General features: G+C 41.4%; 1 protein-coding gene and 1 pseudogene across 1 annotated transcript in view; one reads left to right on the top strand and one right to left on the bottom strand.

Annotated features, from left to right (window-relative positions):
- PDE11A (phosphodiesterase 11A) overlaps positions 1-24,909 on the bottom strand; it is a 921,640-nt gene that overhangs the window by 809,371 nt on the left and 87,360 nt on the right. The window lies entirely within an intron of this gene.
- Positions 16,056-17,935, top strand: LOC141160854 (E3 ubiquitin-protein ligase TRIM36 pseudogene; annotated as a pseudogene).

Raw genomic sequence — 24,909 nt, 5'->3', positions numbered from 1 at the left:
CCACCGCGCCCATAAGACCAAGAGTGCCGCATCTGGGAGAGGACCTGTACGCCCAGCATACGTGCCCGGATGGGCAGCCATTTATATGGCCACCGGAGTTCCACCATCCCCGACTCCGGAGAGAGAGACCCCTGGATGAACCCCTGATCCCGGCTCCAAAGCCCGTAAAGAGGATCTCGCCCCCGCTAGCAGAAGCGCAGTTTGAGTGGGACCCCACCGGAGAAGATCTCATGGGGTTCACTCAAGAGACTCGGGCAGCTGCAGCGGAGCGTGCTGAGTGCTGCCGCCAACAGCTCGAGGACTTTGAGAGGGAGCGGAGAGAGAGGCGGGTCCGGGAACAGCAAGCTCAAATAAGGAGCGCGGAGCAGAAGAGCCGGGCCAGGAGAGACCCCCGTGCAGCGCATAGTCCCCGCACCACCGGGACTGTGATAAAGTTTAACATGCAGCATGGGTGGGGCTTCATCCGAGACCACCGCACCCTAGGCGACGTCTTCGTGACCAGGAGAGACGTTGAGTCCCACCTACCGGAGGGACACAGAGGTCGTGACCTTTACATCGGGGACGAGGTCACCTTCACCCGGCACAAGTGTGCCAAAGGACCCTACGCCCTCCATGTGCATCGCCTGACGGAGGAAGAGCTGCGGTGTGAGGAGGAAGAACAAGAGGACCCGGACGGGTCTGAAACTAGAGTTAGAGGTAACCACAAAGAAAGAGCAGGAGGACGCCGTCGTTAAGTACAGCAGAGTAGAAGCTGTATATAGTTGCCCGTCGGGGCACCGTGAACTGAAACTGTTACTGTTGCTAATGTAGTCCCCGTTGGGACCAGAGAATTGAACTGTTTACCCGTTTAACCCCTAAATCCCACTGACCGAGGACTGAGAGCGGTCATTCCTCCCCAATACCTGGCCGAGGACTGAGAGCGGCCACTACCCCTGTATATAGTTGCGCGTCCTAAAGCGCCCCCTACCGGTTTTATAGGAAAACCATTTGTCTAGAGAGACTGTCGCACTTTACCCGGTCACAAGTTGCACAGTGACAGGAGGAGGAGCCAGAGGCGACGAGAAAGTTTTATATGAAAAGTTTTATTAATATATATATATATGATGTTTTATATGTTTATGCAAAAATTTGTATGTTTTTGGTGTTTTGTTCTTACAGCCCGAGGACGTGCTGTGATTTACCAGGGGGGAATGTAGCACCCTGAGGATTCGGCTGCTACAGGGGTATTGCACCTCAACCCAGAGGTGTGATATTCCACTCCCGGGTAAGGATGGAGTGTGGACCTGAGCTCGGTAGGCTGCATGCACTACACACATCCCATTTCCGAGGAGCAGACCGACGGTACTCCCACTTAGAAATGTGCAGGTACGACCGAGTCTGTTCCTGGCTGGAGTGGGAGGGGGGTGGTACATCCCAAGTAGTGTAGGGGCAGATAGGGGGAGCAGCCTGGGTAAAGATAGGAGCTCATTGGGTGCTGGTCGCCTGAGCTCACACATAGAGGGTGTATATAAGGTGGGCACCATCAAAGAACAGGGTCAGTCTTTGCAGAGCGGTCAGTCTGTCAGAGTCAGGAAGAGGAGCAGAGAAGCCCCAGAGAGAGAGAGAGGAGAAAGCAAGAAAGACCCAGAGGGGGAAACAGAAAAGGAACTCTGAGAACCCAAAGTCCATCAGCGGGTGAAGAGTTGGCAAAAGGGTACCGGATCCCAAGCTGGTGGGGGCAAAAGCACACCCTAGCCAGAGACCGGAGGCCGTGGGCAGCGTCTGCCACGGCCACCCACCACATCCACCCCGAAGGCATACCACGTGGAGGGTCAGGGAACCCAAGGCCAAGGGTGTCCCAACAGAAGGCCCGAGGGAGCTGGACCTGGGTGGATCACTAGTGGGGACGGCCAGAGGAAAGGACAGAAGGAGAGCTCAGGGTCACGCTCCGGACTTGTTTGGGGGTTGGCTGGATCCAGGACCTGGTGGACGCAGCACGGCTCGGGTGGTCACTTGAAGCTGGAGTGACCGGAACATCAGCAGTGAGTAAATACCCTAAACTGCACAACCCGACTCTGTCTTCCTTTAACATCTATGCTGCACCACCACAACCCCCATCCTCTGCACCTGACCCCCTGAGGCTATACCCCACCCGTTGGGGGTTATACCACCAAAAGCTGCACCTACACCATCAGCCTCAGCGGACCCTGCTGCAGCGGCGGCCATAGTGACCGCAATACAACGGGTGGCGTAGTCGACAATAAAGAACTTAATAACATCTGTAGGACTGCCACATACAACTGAGTTTGACACCCTGGGCACGGACCGGGTCACAGCCACTCGGAAGACTACAACTCCCATCTGATCCGGCTCCGGATATTCCCCATAAAGAATATGGCCCAGGGGGCGCGTCACACACTCTTGGCATTCTCTTGATGAGCTTCAAGAGGTAGTCACCGGAAATGGTCTTCACTTCACAGGTGTGCCCTGTCAGGTTTAATAAGTGGGATTTCTTGCCTTATAAATGGGGTTGGGACCATCAGTTGTGTTGTGCAGAAGTCAGGTGGATGCACAGCTGATAGTCCTACTGAATAGACTGTTAGAATTTTTATTATAGCAAGAAAAAAGCAGCTAGGTAACGAAAAAGATAACAAAAAAAATTGGTCCTGAACAATGGACCCTCTTGTACTGTATCATGCACTGCAGTCTGCCACAAACCCTGCCTTCCTTGGTATTTAAGCAAATAACCAGGATTAAGATAAAAAATTGGCCCTGGCCCCTGATATATGGGGCAATGGCTACAAATATATGTCAGAACAGCAGCAGCAGACAGAACTATTAATGGACCCTCTTGTGCTGTATCATGCACTGCAGTCTGCCACATACACTGCCTGCCTGCCTAACTCCTGCTATCACCTTCACCACTGAAAATATGCAGCTGTATTAGTCCTCAAGGATTATTAGTTCATATGGATATGTATGTTGTGGTATACCTATACTAACTATAAACAGGCAAATCTCTCCCTGACTCAGCAGCACCTCTCCCTACTTTGCCTGATTCCGGGATAGACTGTGACGAGCATCAGGTCTTATATTGACCTGATGACGCTGTGCAGCCAGCCAATCACTGTAATGCCACAACCAACATGGCTAAGGCATTAACAAAAACATGATATCCTATAACTGCCAGCCACAAGCCGGCATTCACAGAAGTATCATAATGACAGGCAAGGGGGTCTTCTGCAGACTACTGGCTGTCATGACAACTTATTGACACCCAATGATCATCTGAAAAGGGCGCCGATGGGTGGGATTTGTGTTAAAATCAGCCATCAAGTGCGGGGAAAGCAAAGCCTGCACCAAAGGCAGGGACACGGCAGATGACGTAAATATACGTCATCGGTCATGAAGAGGGTTAATAGCACACTGCACTGAAATGCTTTTTAAAATGTAAAAATGGTTTAAAAATGATTGCCTATTTGGAAACTGATGCTTGTCGTTCAGCTATTTATACGCAGGCTATGTACATGGAAGAAGACATGGCTTTTTGACAATTGGTGACCCAAAAATTATCCCAGCTTAGGGAGCAGCAACAGGTTTATTGTTTGCAAAATGAAGAAGTTATCAATTTTTAACAAACCTTCCAAAAATTATCCCTATTTTGTGATCAGCAATAGGTTTGTAGTTTGAAAAATGAAGGAGCAATTGCGTTTTAAAAAGGCTTTCAAACACAATCCTTTTTTAAGAGCAGGTAGAGGATTGCTGTTTTGAAACTGAAGAAGAAATGGCTTTTTAAAAAGTTTAGCAACTTTTTTCCCTTTTTAGGAGCAGTTTCAGGTTAATTAACACTATACAGTGTAAAGTTTCAGAAGAAATATAGTATAGCTATAGAACACAATGGACAAGCAGGAGATGTGTGGTTGCCTATCAACAGTGGCAGTGGAAGTGGCAGCTGCAACAGCCACAAAATATAGTTTATGATGTGACAGGTAAGGAGATGATCAGCTGTGTAGAACCAGCTGTGGTAGACCTGGAAGCAGCAGTGCAGCATAGCTATAGAACACAATAAACAGGCAGGAAATGTGAGGCTGTCTATTGGCAGCAGCAACTGAACAGTATTGAATATTATAGTACAGGTAAATAGATTTCAGGGTGTGTAGGGACAGCACTGGCAGCCTTAACAGTAGCAGTGCAATATTATTATAACATGATGGAATCATAGGCTGTGTAGGTGGCAGAACAGTGTAGAAACAATGGACAGGCAGACAGATGCTACGGCAGAACAGTGTAGAAACAATGGACAGGCAGACAGATGCTACGGCAGATCTATTCATTGGCATCAGCTGTATGTGAATTAAAATCGGCACTGATCCATGCCTGATTCATTTTTCCAAAAGTAAGATTTTCCATACTTTGGAATGACTATGAAAGTATGACTGAACCGGGCTGTTCAGGCACTGCATCTGTTTGCTGATCTGCATCAGGTTTTGTATAGTGGCAGATAAAACATCCGGCCCACCAAGATATATATCAGTTATTGCTGCCTCAGGTACTCGTTATAGCCCTAGCGCTGGCACAGTTGGGGGAGTGCTGGTTCCACAAGAAGCAGAGAAGGGTCTCCTGGTCAGACGTGTTGTCAGCAAGCTTCTGATGAAATCTTTGCTGAGCAGGGAACACAGTTTATCTTTGCAATTCACCAATTTTCAATTTCTTTCAAAAGATTCTCAAAATTTGCGTTTATATTGAGAATCTAAAAGCATGGCTATCCAAGAGTCATCCCTTTGTTTAGTGCTAACAACATGCCTGTCATCCCACAATCAATCAATTATGCAACTTTCTGTGCTCACCAGCACGCACTTTCTGTGCCCTGCTGCAAAGGTTGATCATCATCAAGTGCACACTGACAGTCATCTTCATCCCCTGCCTATGCTTGGGGGTAACTCAATACCCCCCTCAACATCCACCTGCTGCTGCTCCTCCTCACCCTCCTCCACATCCTGCTGCATTAACATTGTACTTGAGGGTCCCAACAGCCCTATGACAGCGATGAACTTGTACAAATTGTTGTTCTTCCTCTAACTCCTGTTGCATACTTGTTTTTTCCCTACATAAATATGAGGTGGATAACATTATTGATGCCATAGTTATCCTTAACCGACACATTTCGTAGCCTTTTCGAAGAGCCTCAGTAGGCAACATGAGTCCCTATTCAGCTGAAAATGGTGGATTTCAAAGTAGCCCAAGCTCCAATCAGTATTCACTTTACACCACTCGTAAAGCTTCTTTAACATATCCAGTATTGAATTATATCATATTGCAACATAGCAAATCAGATGCTGCTGTGTATAAAACGGAAGGGAGACATTTTTTTTGCAATTTGTGTGAATTGAATATATTTAGAATTTGCCAAATTGATTCGCTCATCTCTACTGAATAGGCTTAAAAAATATCTAAAACTTATTTGAAAGGATAGAAGACCTCCGGAAAAAATGTACTGTAAAATGTACTGTAAAAGTCAATTCATGTATTTATTACATGGTCATCAATTCAGTCATCCATATTTACATTTTGGGAAGAGTTAACTTATTAACTTTGAATATTTATCTAGCGTACCTTTACTTTATGGGTAACAACTAGTCCCAAAGAGGGAGCTATAACGTGCATAAGTATTTGGATACACTGCTTTAAGAATGTTTCTGAAGTTTCAGAGACAGCTGGCTGCCTGCCAGTCTCTGTAGTACATGAGTCACAGATAACAGGGAAGAAGGGATAAGAGAAATCCCAGAATAAAAGGACCTGCTGGAATGTCACACAGCTTGGGTGGAATAATTTGTTCTTTCTGCCAGGCTTCCTTCTGTGCATTTCATCTTTGCATTGATTTCATCAGCAGAAAGTTGTTTATTCTTGTTGACCAGGGTTATAGCATTTCACTGCTGTGCAATGTTTTATCATCCAGTGTCATAAAAAATTTCCCTTCCTAAACGATTAGTACTGATGTTACATGCAGCTACATTTTTGGTTGATGCCCCACCCCACCACCCCCCAAAAAAAACAAAAAGCTAAAAATTATAATTGTTCTTTTTTAGCAAAAGGAACAGTAGAAAGCAATTATCTGATGAGAAGAACTAAACAGTTGTTAAAATGTTGACTATTACTAAGATTGATCCAGCACAAGTTGGTCTGATTGTCATTTATGGGTTTTGTGAACCTGTACTGGGCTTCTTTTCTCAAGAGATAAGCAACAACAGCAAACAATGAAGACCTAAATTGAAGGTCATGTTATATTTCTTTCCAACAAAAATTGGGAGGAAGGGAACGGGGGCAAACAAGAATTAGGCCTTCTTGCCAGTGCACGGTAAAATGAATCAACTGAATCAAATGAATCAACTGAATTGCTTTTGGTCTATGTATGACTATGAAAAGTGTAAAAGAAGTTATCCAGGATCTTAAAAAAGTTCTGGGAACTTGATAAAAAAATTAATGCATCTGCTCAGCTCCCACATCTTTTTAAGTACAGGTCCTGAAATGATAATGTGCCTTAAGGCCCCCACGTACAGTTGACTACCCGCCGATATTGATGTGTTCAGCCAACATACTAATCAGTATGGGGTCGCCAGCTAACTGAACATCAAGGAAGATGTCAATCGGGCATGTCCAATTTCAGACTGTCGATTTCGTTGTTCTCCTTGAGACAAAGCCACCGAACTGAATAAGTGCTTATGTGAAAAAGACATACCGTACTTTTGGCAAAACATCTGCTTCACAGAAGTCATTGGATACTGCACTTTTTTATTTATTAGCAATTGTATAGAAAATGTAATATGAATTATGCCTTAGATAGACCGCCATCATTCATGCCGCTAGGCCCAAAAAATGCATGAGTCTTCTATAGTCCATTGTGTCTAGGCGGACCATTCAATTTTTATTATTAAACCGAACCCTAAACACCTAGTAGAAAGAATAGACAAGAATAATTTTTAGCTACATATTTATCAGTGAATTGAACATGAATTTAGAAGGGTAAAGCTGACGTAAAACATACAAATTATTATTTCCCCATTGAAAGTTTTTAATTTCCTTCCTAACATTTTCTGCATAACGTGAACCCTTAAAAAGTATAAAGAATATGATCTGTATTAATTAGCTTTCATGCCTCCGTGACCTCCCAAAATTCTATCACTAGTTAAAAGAAGTCAAAACTAATTCCATCGTTACTGGAATTCCGCAGTATAAAATGTTTGGAAGCGTCTTGCAAAACAACGATTCCATGCAAACACAACTTAATTATTTTTCAAACTAATTGCTTCTAAAATACTTGCCACACGAAAACTAACAGCCTGACTACATAATTGGAGGATAAGAGTTGCCCGCTGTTGCTGTGTATAAGAGCAAGTAAACCTTCTCCGCGGGGAGCATTGCACTGCTGCCGCCTGTGCTGTCATAGGGCATGCTACATTTACCAGTCCTGAAATAAAGAGTTGAAAGTCATGTCACTCTGAAACTCTGACACGGAAGGAGAAAGTATGTTTTTCTTTCAATGCTATTAACATTTCCCAATACTACTTTATATTTACATACTACATTGGAGTTTGCAAGAACTAATACCTTAACAGATTGTATCAACAGATTTTTCTAGGCTCTGAAACTGGTGATTCAGCCTTGGATTGTCTCCCATTCTGTTCTTTTTACTGATAGCAGATATGCAGCACATGGAAAAAGTCATTTCCAGAATTGGGAACAGAAGATATGGAGTCACAAAGGGAGTAGACAGAGATCAGTGGTTTCCATCTTTTATAACTATGAAGTATGAGCATGAATGAAAGCCCAATACATATTTTATTTTATTTTTTTTTAGCTTTTACCTAGCTGAACATTCAGATATCTTGGCATTTTTTATTGTTTGTCTCAGACTTTATGTTACCAGGTGATAGTGATAAAAATTAAGCGCATGGCAAAAATTAAGTTACCAGGTGAAAATGGTAAAAATTAAGCGCATGGCAAAAATTAAGTTACCAGGTGATAATGGTAAAAATTAAGCGCATGGCAAAAATTAAGTTACCAGGTGATAATGGTAAAAATTAAGCACATGGCAGAAATTAAGTTACCAGGTAATAGTGGTAAAAATTAAGCGTATGGCAAAAATTAAGTTACAAGGTGAAAATGGTAAAAATTAAGCGCATGGCAAAAATTAAGTTACCAGGTGATAATGGTAAAAATTAAGCGCATGGCAGAAATTAAGTTACCAGGTGATAGTGGTAAAAATTAAGCGCATGGCAAAAATTAAGTTACCAGGTGAAAATGGTAAAAATTAAGCGCATGGCAAAAATTAAGTTACCAGGTGATAATGGTAAAAATTAAGCGCATGGCAAAAATTAAGTTAACAGGTGAAAATGGTAAAAATTAAGCATATGGCAAAAATTAAGTTACCAGGTGATAATGGTAAAAATTAAGCGCATGGCAAAAATTAAGTTAACAGGTGATAATGGTAAAAATTAAGCGCATGGCAAAAATTAAGTTAACAGGTGATAATGGTAAAAATTAAGCGCATGGCAAAAATTAAGTTACCAGGTGATAGTGGTAAAAATTAAGCGCATGGCAAAAATTAAGTTACCAGGTGAAAATGGTAAAAATTAAGCGCATGGCAAAAATTAAGTTACCAGGTGATAATGGTAAAAATTAAGCGCATGGCAAAAATTAAGTTACCAGGTGAAAATGGTAAAAATTAAGCATATGGCAAAAATTAAGTTACAATGTGATAATGGTAAAAATTAAGCGCATGGCAAAAATTAAGTTAACAGGTGATAATGGTAAAAATTAAGCGCATGGCAAAAATTAAGTTACCAGGTGATAGTGGTAAAAATTAAGCGCATGGCAAAAATTAAGTTACCAGGTGAAAATGGTAAAAATTAAGTTAGCAAGTGATACTGGTAAAATTTAACACTATGGCAAAAATTAAGACTAAAATGATACGCAATCAATATCAGACGGGTAGTTCTTCAACTACTCTGACCTCCGTGGGGCATTGGCGTTGTTTTATTTCCCAGTTCCAATCTGTACATGGTCCGAGAGTTCTTACACGTGCTAGATAGCATCACCAGTCAGTCCGAAGACAGGTTATAGGTGGTGTACTTCACTACTTTGATAATACAGTCCATTATAAACCACTTATTTTGCATTGAAGGCTGTAGTATAGACTGATGTCCGGTATACAGAACACGACAGAAGCAAATGTAGAAATAGTCCTTCAGAGCACAATGAGAACTTGAAATTTAACACGTTACATTTAGTAGTTTTTATATAGTGCAGAGATTTAAGAGCAAGCGGTAAAAAAGCAACACTACAAATCCTATCTACTGAGTATCCCTGGAAATAGAAGCTAGCCAAAATTACTTAGAGTACCTATCACAAGTCTGTGGCTGACATTTTTATTTTAAAGAATAGAAACTGGGCAGTCGCAGATTGGTGATTTTACTAATTAACATCTATTAAAAAATGTTGCCAAGTGTCTCTAAAGGACCCCTAAAGCACACGACTTTCTAGCAACTTCTGGGTTATTGGAGCCCGGCATGCAGAGCAAGATCCCTCCAGAGTTGCCAACTTGACTTTTTATTTTTTCTGGACAGCTTAGCAAAAAATCACGGACGGACAATATTTTTTTACGGACACATTGGAAAACCATAATAAATAATTATAATTATAAGTGATTTATGTCTACAGCCCATAATTCTCATAAGAAGAGATAAGCTGCATTCACTGTAAATTATAACATGATGATAATTACAGTCTAAATAATCTGTTTAAGTTTCTTCAGCTTCAAAAAAAATCACAGATGCCTCAAATTTTTTTTAGAGACTGGGCAAAAAAAAAAAAGCCTTATTTTTACGGACTGTCCTGGAATTTCAGGATGGTTGGTAACCCTGGATTTCAAAACCCTGCACAGTCTCTCTTGCAGCAAATATGCAAGATCTTGCATGGAAGCGTGAGATCTCGCGCTTTGAACTAAACAAGTTCTTCTACATCCTTTACTGAATGGTTGTTACCAAACATTAGAGTTATTTGGCAACTGGATGTAGCAGAACTTGTTTAGTTAAAAGTATGAGATTTCACACTTTCACTGAGAGAGGGGCTACAAAAGATTGAAGGATCCCGCTCTGCAGGCCTGGATGCTACAGTTTGGACCCTACTTTTGCTTGATAGTTGCGTCCTTTAGAGGGCCAGCATTTTTTATTAATAGATGTTAATTAGGAAAATCACCAATCTATGACTGCTTATTTTATTCTTAAATACAAAAAGGTAGCCCCATATTGGTGATAAGTACTCTTTAAGAGATATCTACTCGATGTGATTTAAAAACCAAAGAGATGAGCCGGAGCATATGTTGGTATAAGTGCAATGTCTAGGAGCATGTTCACACTGTGGTTCAGCTCTTCGGTTTTGCTGTAGTTTTTTGTACTTTGTAAAAAGAGGGACCTGGCTTCCCTTTTTGAGCTTGGCATTTCATCCATATAGGTTCCCGTGTCTGAACAGTCGGGACTGGGTCCTGCTCTGCGTCCATCTATATTGAAGTCGGCTGACACAAGGTGAAGTTTAATACTAGAGATAGTCCAGATTGGGTGCACCTTGACGTGGTGGGATGGCTTTTACACATTTTTGATCAAAATAGTATTAACTAAGTAGCCTATGTTATTTACATGTGCTATTATTATTTATTTGCTACAGGGTATATGCTCATTTTGTTTTTATGTTATTTGTTGTGATTTAAGGCTATGTTCACATCTTATAAACAAACTCAATGTATATATTTTTTAAAAAATTCCATGGCAGAAATCTAAGGCTGGCTTAAATATCTCTTTATAAGAACCCTACCAGGTTACAGATATTACAGTATCCAGTAGAGAGGTCATTTATACGGATGAGTGTAACCAAGGAAGTTCAGTTTTTGGTACCCAACCCAAACTTTAGCCCAAAGTTCAGTTCTGGTACCAGAACTTGACCCGAACTTGAAACTGAACCCGAACCCCATTGAAAACAATGGGGACCCGAACTTTGGAGCTGGAAAATTCTCACTCCCTCTCTCTCCTCCTGGCCTTCCCCCCAGAACTCCGAACATTAAAACGGACTTCCAGGAGAAGTCAGTGTTCGGAGTTTAGCACCAGACACTAAGTGTCCAGTTTGAACCCCGAACTTTTAAGTTCGGGTTCCGTGCACCTTTAGTCATTTGTCATTCAAAATAGGCAATAGGTGTAATTCCACATGATATGGGATCCTTCCAACCACCCTTCGCCAGGTCTTTGCATTGTAGGAATCCAGGAATTCAGGTATGTTGTTTTTGAGGGTTTAGAAATCAACCCTACGTCAATTTTCAGTTCATTGAGCCGTGCTAAAACCAATTCATCACTGCGAGATCAGGAAATTGACAATACTTTTACAAACACTGATGAATTCTGATTGCTTCTGTAACATCATATTCTTGATAATCTCTATCTGGTGGATAAGTATATAGACCACTCATTTCTACATCCACCATCGCTAATACTTACAATGAATAATCAATACAAGTTGACATTTCATGGCCAGTTATGGGAGAAAGGGAAAGCAAAATGACAACCTCATATTTCAATGTCACAAATGTTCTGTAATCAAGAACGGAGTAATGAAGCAGAACATAAAACTCTACAATAACATGAGTATTATCTGAGAAAAAGAAATTGTTCTGAATCATCCCTGCATTGTCTTTGTTCAAATGGTGAAAATGATTCCAGCTTACATCCTCAAGCAGCTGTATAAAAAAAATCCTGGAAGTTCACGACTTTACCATGCATTGCTTAGACTTCTAGATTTATCTGTTCTTCGAAAAGTTCAACTGAGGGTGGCTCTATCACCAGACCTCACAAGTGAAATTGCATATATTATTAGGCAGATCTCTTAGACCTGACAATACTTGGGTATTTACTTTGAAAATCTATATTTTGTATATCCCTCATATTCAAATGAATAAACTAAAGTTGGACTCATAAATCCTCATTCTAATAACACTGGGATCTTAGGGGTAATGTTTCACCGTATGGACAGTGACATGCCTGGCATGCCAGTGTAAGGAGACTTATACAAACTGGGAAACTAAATATGCAAATTGCCTTTTCAAAGAGGAACAGGACTTCAACTCTAGTGCCACCTATTTGGAAGCAGCAACCCTAAATGCCAATATCGACCCTTTGACAAGCCTTGCCGCATGACTTATGATAAAAGGCAAACCAGAATCTGAATTTTCAGACAGTATTTCAGGGTTTTGCCCCTCGTCAGTGCAAAGCGTGAGATCTGATTTGGCAGTAGGCAAGATTATATAGCCATTCTGATATGGAGTTTCAAACTCAGTTTGTTTCATAGAGATTTTGTTACATCCCAACCCGGAATTGCTTCAGCGACTTCTGCTTCTGTCACCATGAGCCACCATATTCACTCTGGAGGCAGCACTGGTAATGGTGGAGCCATCATAACTAATATTATGCAGGCGCTGTCAAGCAAGGGATACAATCCTGGCCAGGATGTATCATGGTGTATACAGTCCAGAAGCTCAGCAAGTGTAATTATTTCCCTGCTGTGGCCAATGGAGCAGTACCACACCCCGCTTAAACTCCCAGCTTACTGGTCGTATTTGCCAGTTATTACGTTTGCTAACGTATTTGTTCTTGATCTGGCTTGTGACCCTGACTATGTCTGGCTCCACGATCGCACTCATCAGATCTCAGCTTGCCTTACTTCGCTTTCCACTGACCTTCTGGTATCCATCCACGGCTATCCCTCCGACTATGGTATTGCCTTCTGATTCTGTCCATGTTTCTGACCCTTCTGTTACTGAGCCAGCTAGGTTGACTATCCTTATTTCAGTCTCACTGCTCTGGACAGCAACTACTCTGTGGACACAACTCAGGGGGCCCCGTTGATCCCTGTATAGGGGTTATTTGCTATACGTGAAGACTGGAGGTTCCTCTGGGATCTTCCGGATGGATCAGCAACTGCCTACACTGTGTTCCAAATTATTATGCAAATAATATTTTCTCAGATTTTCCCAAATTACCTATATGAATTGCAGTCATTGTAATTTTCTAGTCAAATAACTATTAGAGTACAATTGAAAGGTTTTTGTACAAACTGCCTATGATAACAGTATATTTTTAAAAAAATAAAAAACTCAAACCACTCAAAATGCATGTTCCAAATTATTATGCACAGCAGAGTTTTCAACCTTTTCATTTTAATAAAAAACAAAAAAATGGTCATTTTTGAAATTATAAGCATTAGCAGGTTATTACAAACTGAAATCAAACAGTTTTCAACTCAAAACTTTATTCTAGGTGATGTTACATTTGCACTTAGGACCCCTTGTTCGAAAGGAGCTTCTGAACTCTCTCGTCCATTGAATTTGTCAGGTTCTGGATGGTTTCTGCTTTAATTGTTTTGCATGAGGACAGAATACCCTCCCAGAGCTGTTGCTTAGATGTGAACTGCCTCCCGCCATCATAGACACTCCTTTTGATGATGCTCCAGAGGTTCTCAATGGGGTTGAGGTCAGGGGGCCATGGGTGCCACACCATAAGTTTGTCCCCTTTTATGCCCATAGCAGCCAGAGATGCAGATGTGTTATGTGCAGCATGAGACGGGGCATTATCATGCATGAAATGATCTCGATGGTCCAGATGGATGGAGTGGAGGATGGCTGGTTGATGGACACCCCATGCAAACACGGCTACGGCGCTAACAAGGAGGAGGTGGAGTAATGTTTTGGGCTGGAATCATGGGGAGAGAGATTGTCGGCCCTTTTAGGATCCCTGAAGGGGTAAAGATGAACTCCATAATGTATGTTGAGTTTCTCAAACAGCACTTCCTGCCATGGTTCAAGAAGAAGAACCGTGCATTTAGCAGCAAGGTCATTTTCATGCATGATAATGCCCCGTCTCATGCTGCACAAAACACATCTGCATCTCTGGCTGCTATGGGCATAAAAGGGGACAAACTTATGGTGTGGCACCCATGCTCCCCTGACCTCAACCCCATTGAGAACCTCTGGAGCATCATCAAAAGGAGTGTCTATGATGGCGGGAGGCAGTTCACATCTAAGCAACAGCTCTGGGAGGGTATTCTGTCCTCATGCAAAACAATTGAAGCAGAAACCATCCAAAACCTGACAAATTCAATGGATGAGAGAGTTCAGAAGCTCCTTTCGAACAAGCGGTCCTATGTGCAAATGTAACATCACCTAGAATAAAGTTTTGAGTTGAAAACTGTTTGATTTCAGCTTGTAATAACCTGCTAATGCTTATAATTTCAAAAATGACAATTTTTTTGTTCTTTATTAAAATGAAAAGGTTGAAAACTCTGCTGTGCATAATAATTTGGAACATGCATTTTGAGTACAGTTTGGGTTTTTTATTTTTTTAAAAATATACTGTTATCATAGGCAGTTTGTACAAAAACCTTTCAATTGTACTCTAATAGTTATTTGACTGGAAAATTACAATGACTGCAATTCATAAAGGTAATTTGGGAAAATCTGAGAAAATATTATTTGCATAATAATTTGGAACACAGTGTAGTTAGTCCGAGGCAGTTTTTTTCTCAGTGGTCAGCCTCAGACTGACTTTACAACTTTGAGACATAGATCTTGAATTTTCCACTCTCAACTTGTTCAGTGCTCCAGTGTTCAGAAACCAACACTTTAAAAGACAGATTGTGCTGAGATTTTTGTGACCTTCTGTGAATAAGCTGCCATTGCAAAGCACTGACATTAATAGAATATGAAACAGTAAAATGTTTCCCTCTTCTCAATCGACAACACTGCAAATGACATCTCTGTAACCTTTCTGATCATACGCTTGAAATATGCACAAAGCCATCATTATCTGCTTAGGGACCCATCCAAATTAATAAAACACTGGTCTAAATCGAGTGTGTTAATTTTAAATCTAACGCAATCCGCAGTAATATTAAGCTAAAATTGACATATTGTCTTCAGATTCCTTTACGGCTCTGTAAATGGCATAATCACAGGAATATTATTACCGCTATACGGCTACATTCTGTCAAATGGATTCAATCTTTTCAAATCCTCCATAAATGTAGTTTTATGTAAAACAGCTACTTAATTACACCTATAAATCGGGTCTATTGTTATTCAAATTGTTTATTGACTATAATTCTTTGCAGCATATACTTCCATCTATAATTCAATTACTACGGCGTTGCATGGTGCATAGCCTCGTAAAAACTGTATTATAATTTTATCACAGCGCTTATAGCTTATAGTGGATAGATGCTATAAAATAAAAAAAAAAACACGGCTCCTACGTCACATCTATCCGAAATAAAAAATTAAAAGAACTAGTTCTTGTTAATATGAAGTGAATAAGATGTTCATTGGAAAGTTTATTAAATTATAGTTAATAAATCACCACATCTACACTAGATAATCTGCAGAAAAACAAAGAGATCCATTAGTATATAGACGTAATTTTATTTCATCAATCAATTAAAATCATGACAAACCATAACAAACCAAATAATACATATAAGGTATAATTAAAAAACAGAGTGCCCAGTATAAGGAGACTAGCTCCTGCCCAAAATATAATAATTATATTGTCAGACGTGTCCAGGTTATCGCTTGTGTGCCGCGCTTTATGTATTACAGCGGCCGCTGCGCGCTCATTGTTGGGTCACAATCGGTGCATAGAACGCGGAGCTCTGGAAGTTCCTGACCGCGCCCCTTTCTGTATCTTCGGCTCAACGTGCGGTGAACGCTCCGAGGATGGAGATTGAGCAGGTGCCGGAGGCTGGGGGCAGCATAGTTACCATCAGAAATATTGAGCGTGAGCTTTTATGCCCTGCCTGTAAGGAGTTGTACACACATCCCCTGATTTTACCATGTCAGCACAGCATCTGTCACAAGTGTGTGAAGGAGCTGCTCTTCATGTCTCTGGAGGACTCTACGGATGTGAGCTCCGAAACGTCAACACCTGGAAGCCCCCGAGTCTGCATGCAGTCACCCAGCATAGAGAGGATCAACAGACTCCTTAGATCAGGGTCGAAGCACAATTCTTTAAACCCTAGAATTACTTCATTGTCGTGTCCCGGCTGCTTACGTGACGTGGACCTTGGAGAGCGGGGAATGAATGGCCTTTTTCGGAACTTTACTTTGGAGTCTATAGTAGAACGCTACAGACAGGCTTCTCGCGCTGCTACCGCCATCATGTGTGACTTTTGCAAACCTCCAGTCCAAGAATCTACAAAGAGCTGTTTGGATTGCAGCGCCAGCTTCTGCAATGAATGCTTCAAGATCAACCATCCCTGGGGGTCCATCAAAGCCCAGCATGAATATGTTGCACCTACAACAAACTTCATACCTAAAGTGCTCATGTGTCCTGAACACGAGTCTGAGAAGGTGAACATGTATTGTGAAATCTGCAGAAGACCGGTTTGTCATTTGTGTAAACTCTCAGGATCACATGCAAACCACACAGTGACCACCATGAGCAACGCCTACAAAATGCTGAAGGAGAAGCTTAGTAAGGGCATCAGTTATCTTATCAGCAAAGAGAGTCAAGTGAAGACCCAGATAACAGAACTGGAGATTTTAATCAGAAGAACTAAGAGCAATGGAGATAAAGCCGTAGAAGAGGTTATCTACAACTTTGAGAAACTATTTAATATTTTGGAAGATAGAAAAGCGTTTGTGCTACAGTCTATAAAGAGTTCCCAGACCTCTAGATTAGAGAAACTACAGAGTCAGCTGGGCCTCCTGGAGAATAATGGGCTGGTGGGATATGCACAAGAAGTCTTGAAGGAGACTGATCACGCCTGCTTTGTTCAAACTGTAAAGCAGCTCCAAACCAGAATTCAGAAAGCTTCAGAATCTTTGAAAACTTTCCGCCCAGCTGCAGATTCCAGCTTTGAAGACTATTTGGTTGATATTTCTAAGGAAGAAGGTTTATTGAATGACTTGTCTTTCTCCAAAGCTCTAGAGGTGCCGCAGATCAATACGGATGAGAGCAGAGTGTACAACAACGCAAAGATCTGCTGGAATCAGCGTAACGACTCCGGCTTCACAGATGGCTATATTCTGGAGTACCGCAAACTTGATAAAAATCAAGAACCTTCATGGAATGAAATTGAAGCAACAAGTACAAGTAAAGTCATCTCTGATCTGGACCTAAACAGCTCTTACTGCTTCCGGGTGCAGGGCCTTAGGGGCTCCATGTGCAGCACCCACAGCAAAGAAGTCGTCCTCCAGACACCACCTGCTCCAGTGTTCAGCTTTCTGTTTGATGATAAATGTGGCTTTAACAAGGAGCACCTGATGCTTAACGACATAAGGAACAACGTGGAAAGTGTCGCCGGTCATCCCCTACTACTCGGAGCTGAACGTGTTCAAGTAGGGTGTTACATGTGCCTTGACTACATTATTGGCGATGCTGGCATCACTAAGGGCAAGCATTTTTGGGCCTTCTCGGTCGAGCCTTACTCATACATGGTGAAAGTTGGAGTTGCATCGGATATCAAGCTGCAACAATGGCTCCATAACCCTTGTGACATTAGTAGTCCCAGATATGATCAGGATAGTGGTCACGACAGTGGCAGTGAAGATGTTGCCTTTGACTCGTCCCAGCCTTTCACCTTGGCTACAATAGGCATGAGAAAGGTCTTTATCCCCAAAGTGTCTAATGTTTCCACCACTTATGGGGAGCGCATTCTCCCTCGGCCTGTCCGAATAGGGGTTTGTCTGGACTATGAAAAAGGAAAAGTGGGGTTCTACGATGCCACCAACATGAAATGTCTGTATGAAAGAGAAGTGGACTGCATCGGAACAATGTATCCCGCGTTTGCCTTGATGGGCGGTGGAGCAATTCGTTTGGAGGAAGTAATTACTGAAAAATACTTGGATTATCCTCAAGAAATGTAACCAAAAATCGATTGTTATTCTCTCGTTATGCGCAGAGTTCTCAAATACATGTGTAAAGCTGTCCTCCACACTTTTGCACTTCCTTCTCGTCATTTTAAATGTCATTCCACCGTCTGTTTTAGCTGAAGCCCCAGGAATAAGCTTTCATATCCGTTGTATGTGTCTGAATGTCTGTCCCTTAAAATGACTCTCCTTTTTAAAGGGCTTTTTTTTTTTTTTAAGAATGAGATATCAGATTTTATTGTCTAGAATCGTTTAATTCTAGATTATTTTAGATGTATCTATAATAATTATATAGTAGGCTCACAGATTGATTAATGGAATGCAATATTATTATTACTATAGTATTTAGATGAAACAATTATATCTGCAAGAGCTCTTTAATGTAAAGCATAGCTATAGACATATATAAAGGGTTTAGGTTAATGAGGGGACACAAACCCCTTCCTTAGATCAATTAATTCTCAATACAACGAAAAAGCCCAATATATATTGTAATTTAATTTATGCAGAATATATTACGATCTAAAACAGCATGATATTAATCTTTTCTAAAATTCAACATGGTATAAGAGTATAAGAAATGATGTAATGATCATTCATATAGGCCATGTACCTGATCCAGATTAAACCAATTGGTGAGCCGTGACACAGAGTAGCCAAAGTCCGGGCAGGATGCTGTCCCCCTTCACCCCGACGCGCGTTTCGCCCGCTTGCTTCTTCCGGGGGCGTCTAGTTCTTGTTAATATGAAGTGAATAAGATGTTCATTGGAAAGTTTATTAAATTATAGTTAATGTCAACTTGCAATACTTAGACATGCTTTGGGAATGATGGTTGCTTGGACTGATGCTAAGGGGTTTTCCAAAATCAATGTTTTATCTCAGGACATGGGATAAATGTTAAATCACCGAAGCCCTACCAATCTCTTTTTTACAGATCTGAGGGACCCAACCCATGTAACCTTCCTTATTCGTAAGGAGGAATCGGCTGTTTTGGAAACTTTCAAAGAATTGTAAAGAGTAGATGTGTGCATGACTGACCAATGCGCCTTAATAGCATCAAAATAGGACTCGGAACCACCATATTAGTGATCTGAGAAGGTCACGGCCTTGGGGATCTCAATGCACTAAAATATATCACCTTTCTATAATATGCTATATGTTATTTGTAATAAAACCGCCTTACCCCAAATATGATGAAACTGAATGTGATAAATATAAGGGGATGGTAGTTACTGGGGGTTTTCAGAACTTTGTAAAATTTGGCAGAAACTTATAAACTTTTAACACTTAAATTCCCTAGTGCTTGAGTGCCATCATTTTGGTATTCTCTGCCAGAACAGAAATCAAACACATCCTATTCTTCATTCACCTGACCACTGTAGCCTCAAAAGTAATGTATGCATGTATCTGAGGTCAGTGACTGGCTGCAGCAGTCAAATGACTGATCAATAGGAAGTCATCCCACTGAAAGTGGTAACATCCCATCCATCGACTGACCACTGCAGCCAATCAGTCACCCTATTGGCCAGGTAACTGATGGACTGGATGTCATCACTTCCTGTCTCATCATAAACCGACTGAGACCATTGGAGTTGCTGCGCATGAGTGGCAGCGATTTCAGTGGTAAATAAAATGTATTTCTTTTTTAGCAATCCCTACTCTCAGCCAAATCTTAAAAAGCCTCAGAAAACTCTATAAAATCAAAAGAAGTACAAGAACAGAATAAGTCTTTGTCTCCCCCTAGTAAGCCTTATTCAAGTCTACCCCTCCCCCATTGGAGTCTTAATCTTTTGCTTGATTAGGCTTTAAGGTGACGTGGATGGCAAAATCGGTAAAATATCAGATGTAAAGAATATTCACAACACCAGGAGAAAAGGTGCTAAGATTATTTTAGGATGTAGAAACAAAAAATCCCGGCAGTCACGTGTTGGTTAATGCTCTTTAATGGAGATCCAAACACAAAAACGTTTCAGCCCACCCCAGGCTTTTGTCAATTCTTTTTTGCTTCTACATGCTGCTATGTCTCCACGTGCACCACAGTCTATAACGTAGTGCCAACCCTTTTTGAATTTAAGATTATTTTAGGAACTACACATTCAACCAAAAAGTAATCGTTTGGCTACCTTTAACAAAGATAGACAAGCAGTAGCCCGTAACATGAGTTGAACAATATTCCGAAACAAATTGAACTATAAATAAAATTGCTAAAGAGAAAATACAATTTTTTCAAAAATCAACAGTACAAGAAAATAAATGAAACATTGCAAGATATCTTGTTAGTGAAAAATGCCTCTTTGCCCATTTGACAGTTAATTCACTCCTGCACTGATCATTCACTGTCAAAAACTGTTAAAATCCGTCTACACTTCTATCTTCATTGAGAGACCAAATTACAACTGCTGCCTATAGAAGTCTATGGAGAGAGAAGGGGGGGATTGAGCTGGACAGAGCAAGAGGCAGTTCACAGAAAGGAAACTTCTAGAAGCTAGAGCCTACAGATGAGTACAACTGCTAAAAATGCAGATTACAAGTAGTGTTGAGCGAATTTGTTCGGCATTTCAAATTCGGGTTCGTGTTCGGGGTTCCGGCTTGTTCGCGCCAAAAAATTGGCTCCGCCCATGAACATCCCTGATTTGCCACGCTGTTACGCAGATAACATCTGCGTGACAAATCAGGGATGTTCGTGGGTGGAGCCAATTTTTTTGCGCGAACCAGCCGGAACCCCGAACACGAACCCGAATTTGAAATGCCGAACAAATTTGCTCAACACTAATTACAAGTCATGTACACACACAAGCAAATTATTTTGAAAAGTTTCCTAAAAGTGCAATTGCACTGTAAGGAGTTTTCAAATGTTAAAATTTCCTTACATCTAAGAAGGTTATATTGGTTGGAATGTAATAGTTTATTTCATTATAATAAACACCTGAACAAAGGAGGTCTCAGTAGGAGTTGGCTCTGCTCATGCTCAGCCCTAAATAGTGGAATTTCATAATCCAGATAGTGGGCATTATTTTTATGCCATTCCAAAGAGAATGATCCATTTGCAAACTTGAGGATTCCTTCAAAAGGTCTCTTTGAAAAGCACGAGTTTAGTTCATTTCATACTAGAATGGCTGTACATTACAAATAACACTAAGGAAACCTTAGTAGACTGTAAATACAGTGCTTCAGAGTACAGGCGTCACAACTCAATTTATGTTAAAAGAGTTGTCAATTTTTCCAGATAACCTTGAACAGAGTTTTTGAAGGAACTCGTCAGGGAGATTGTTCCAAACATCTTGAAGATGTAACCACAGATCTTCTGTGGATGTCGCTTGCACAATTCCTTCTGTCTCTTCATGTAATCTTAGACAGACTCTATGATGTTGAAATCAGGGCTTTAGGGGGGTCATATCATCACTTTCAGGACTCATTGTTCTTCTTTACACTGAAGATAGTTCTTAATGACATTGGCTGAATGTTTGGGGTTGTTGTCCTGCTGCAGAAAAAAATTGAAACTAATCAGACACCTCCCTGATGGATAAGTATTTGCCTGTGTTTCTCAGCATTGTGGACACCATTAATCCTGTTCAAATTTCCAACTTCATTTCTGAAATATGGTCTCAAACTTGCAAGGAACTGCCACCATGCTTCATTGTTTCCTGCAGACATTCATTGTACTGCTCTCCAGCCCTTCAGCAAACAAACAGACTTCTGTTATTGACAAATATGTCATCTTTTGACTCATCAGTCCAGAGCACCTGCTGCTATTTTTCTGCACACCAATTCCTACAGTGCCTTGTGAAAGTATTTGGCCCTCTTGAACTTTTCTACCTTTTGCCGCATTTGTGGCTTCAAACATAAAGATATAAAATTAAATTTTTTTGGGGAAGAATCAACAACAAGTGGGACACAATCGTGAAGTGGAACGAAATTTATTGGATATTTTAAACTTTTTAAAAAAATTAAAAACTGAAAAGTGGGGCGTGCAATATTATTCGGCCCCCTTGAGTTAATACTTCATAGCGCCACCTATTGCAGCGATTACAGCTGCAAGTCGCTTGGGGTATGTCTCTATCAGTTTTGCACATCGAGAGGCTGAAATTCTTGCCCATTCCTCCTAGCAAAACAGCTCAAGCTCAGTGAGGTTGGATGGAGGGCGTTTGTGAACAGTAGTTTTCAGCTCTTTCCACAGATTCTCGATTGGATTCAGGTCTGGACTTTGACTTGGCCATTCTAACACCTGGATACGTTTATTTTTGAACCATTCCATTGTAGATTTTGCTTAATGTTTGGGATCATTGTCTTGTTGGAAGATAAATCTCCGTCCCAGTTTCAGGTCTTTTGCAAACTTCAACAGGTTTTCTTCCAGAATGGTCTTGTATTTGGCTCCGACCATCTTCTCATCTTGAGGGTGATGAGTAGAGATGAGCGGTGTTCGACTAGAACTGTTCGCCAATCTCAAATTCGAGCTGTTTTGGGCGGTGTTCGAGTTGTTCGACGAACCCGAACGATTTGCAAAAAATTCGGCTGTTCGAGGTTATGTTCGATAACTGTTCGTGCACCAAAAGCGTGTTCTGCATGTCTGGCGCTATTTAGAGCACCAATCATGCAGGGATTGTCTGCCACTCACTGTAATGCCACAGCCATGGTGGTTGTGGCATTACAGTGATTGCCCAAATCGATGGGAACAGTGCTCACAGTGAAACATGAAAAGCCGGCAATTCATCAGCGGCATACACCGGTACCCGACAATTTAGAACAGAAAGAATAGAGCTTCACACATAGATTAGATAGATAGAAACATGTCAGTCACATATATATGAAGTACAGTGACAGTGTTGCTTACTGTACTTGTCATTTAGTGTAAAGGATTTATCAAAAAAAATAATAGTGTTTTCATGCACCGTCTCTTTAAAAAAGCCGGCCGGCAATTCAGCAGCGGTACCCGACAATTTATAACAGACAGAATAGAGCTTCACACATAGATTAGATAGATAGAAACATGTCAGTCACATATATATGAAGTACAGTGACAGTGTTGATTACTGTACTTGTCATTTAGTGTAAAGGATTTATTAAAAAAAATAATAGTGTTTTCATGCACCGTCTCTTTAAAAAAGCCGGCCGGCAATTCAGCATCTGTACCCAACAATTTAGAATAGAAGAAATAGAGAATCACACATAGATTAGGTAGATAGAAACATGTCAGTCACATATATATGAAGTACAGTGACAGTGTTGCTTACTGTACTTGTCATTTAGTGTAAAGGATTTATTAAAAAAAAATAATAGTGTTTTCATGCACCGTCTCTTTAAAAAAGCCGGCCGGCAATTCAGCATCTGTACCCGACAATTTAGAATAGAAGGAATAGAGAATCACACATAGATTAGATAGATAGAAACAGGTCAGTCACATATATATGAAGTACAGTGACAGTGTTGCTTACTGTACTTGTCATTTAGTGTAAAGGATTTATTAAAAAAAAATAATAGTGTTTTCATGCACCGTCTCTTTAAAAAAGCCGGCCGGCAATTCAGCATCTGTACCCGACAATTTAGAATAGAAGGAATAGAGAATCACACATAGATTAGATAGATAGAAACATGTCAGTCACATATATATGAAGTACAGTGACAGTGTTGATTACTGTACTTGTCATTTAGTGTTAAAATAAAGGATTTATTTAAAAAAAAATTGGCGTGGGGTTCCCCTTAATTTTAGTCTCTAGCGGAGGTTAAGCAGACTGCTGGGGCAGATGTTTGAAGCCTGGGAAGGGGGTAATACCCATGGAGCTTCCCAGGCTACTAATATCAGCCCCCAGCGGAATACCTAGCCTTTACTAGCTATTAAAATGGGGGACCCCCCAAAAAAATGATGTGGGGTCCCCCCTATTTTAATAGCTAGCAAAGGCTAGGCAGACAGCTGGGGGCTGATATTAATAGCCCAGGAAGGGTGCCATGAATATTGGCCCCCTCCCAGGCTAGAAACACCAGCCGTCAGCCGCCCCAGAAATGGCGCATCCTTAGAATGCGCCAATTCTGGCACTTAGCCTCGCTCTTCCCACTGCCCTGTAGCGGTGGCAGTGGGGTAATAGGGTTGGGGTTGATGTCAGCTTATAATGCCAGCTGACATCAAGCCCAGGTTAGTAATGGAGAGGCGTCTATAAGACACCCCCATTACTAACCCCATAGTCAAAGTTAAAAGAAAACACAAACACCCAGAGTAAAGTCCTTTAATTGAAATAAAGACACATTCCTTTATTGTTCTAAATTAAACCATACTTACCGTCACGCCCATTCCAGCTGAAGCCAACGATCTCCTGCAATAAAAGAAAAATAATAAAGCAACCTCATCCTTACCTTTCCATGGTTCCCACGACAGCTTCAGCTCTGCTACATCGAGATAACAGGCTGGACCGCAGCAGAACGCTGCCATCCAGCCTGTCATCCCGCAGACACTGAGAAGCGCAGGCATTCTTGCGCTCTGCAGTGTCTGGCTGTGACGGCATCCAGATGAGCCGAGGTCATGTCCAATGAACTCGGCGCACCTCATGCACGTCACTGACAGCGTGGGAGAATTCTTCTGCACTCAGCACTTCAGCGTGAGAATTCTCCCACGCTGTCAGTGACGTACATGAGGTCAGCTGAGTTCATTGGACATGAATGAGCTCACCTCATGCACGTCACTGACAGCGTGGGAGAATTCTCACGCTGTAGCGCTGAGTGCAGGAGAATTTTCCCACGCTGTCAGTGACGTGCATGAGGTGAGCTGAGATCATTGGACATGAATGAGCTCACCTCATGCACGTCACTGACAGCGTGGGAAAATTCTCCTGCACTCAGCGCTTCAGCGTGAGAATTTTCCCACGCTGTCAGTGACGTGCATGAGGTGAGCTCATTCATGTCCAATGAACTCAGCTGACCTCATGTACGTCACTGACAGCGTGGGAGAATTCTCACGCTGAAGTGCTGAGTGCAGGAGAATT

This window comes from Phyllobates terribilis, unplaced genomic scaffold, assembly GCF_046119375.1.
Source record: "Phyllobates terribilis strain yellow unplaced genomic scaffold, ASM4611937v1 Scaffold_9__5_contigs__length_417890890, whole genome shotgun sequence".
NCBI lineage: Eukaryota > Metazoa > Chordata > Amphibia > Anura > Dendrobatidae > Phyllobates > Phyllobates terribilis.
The sequence above is the reverse complement of the archived record's forward strand: the minus strand, read 5'-3'. Positions and strand labels throughout refer to the sequence as shown.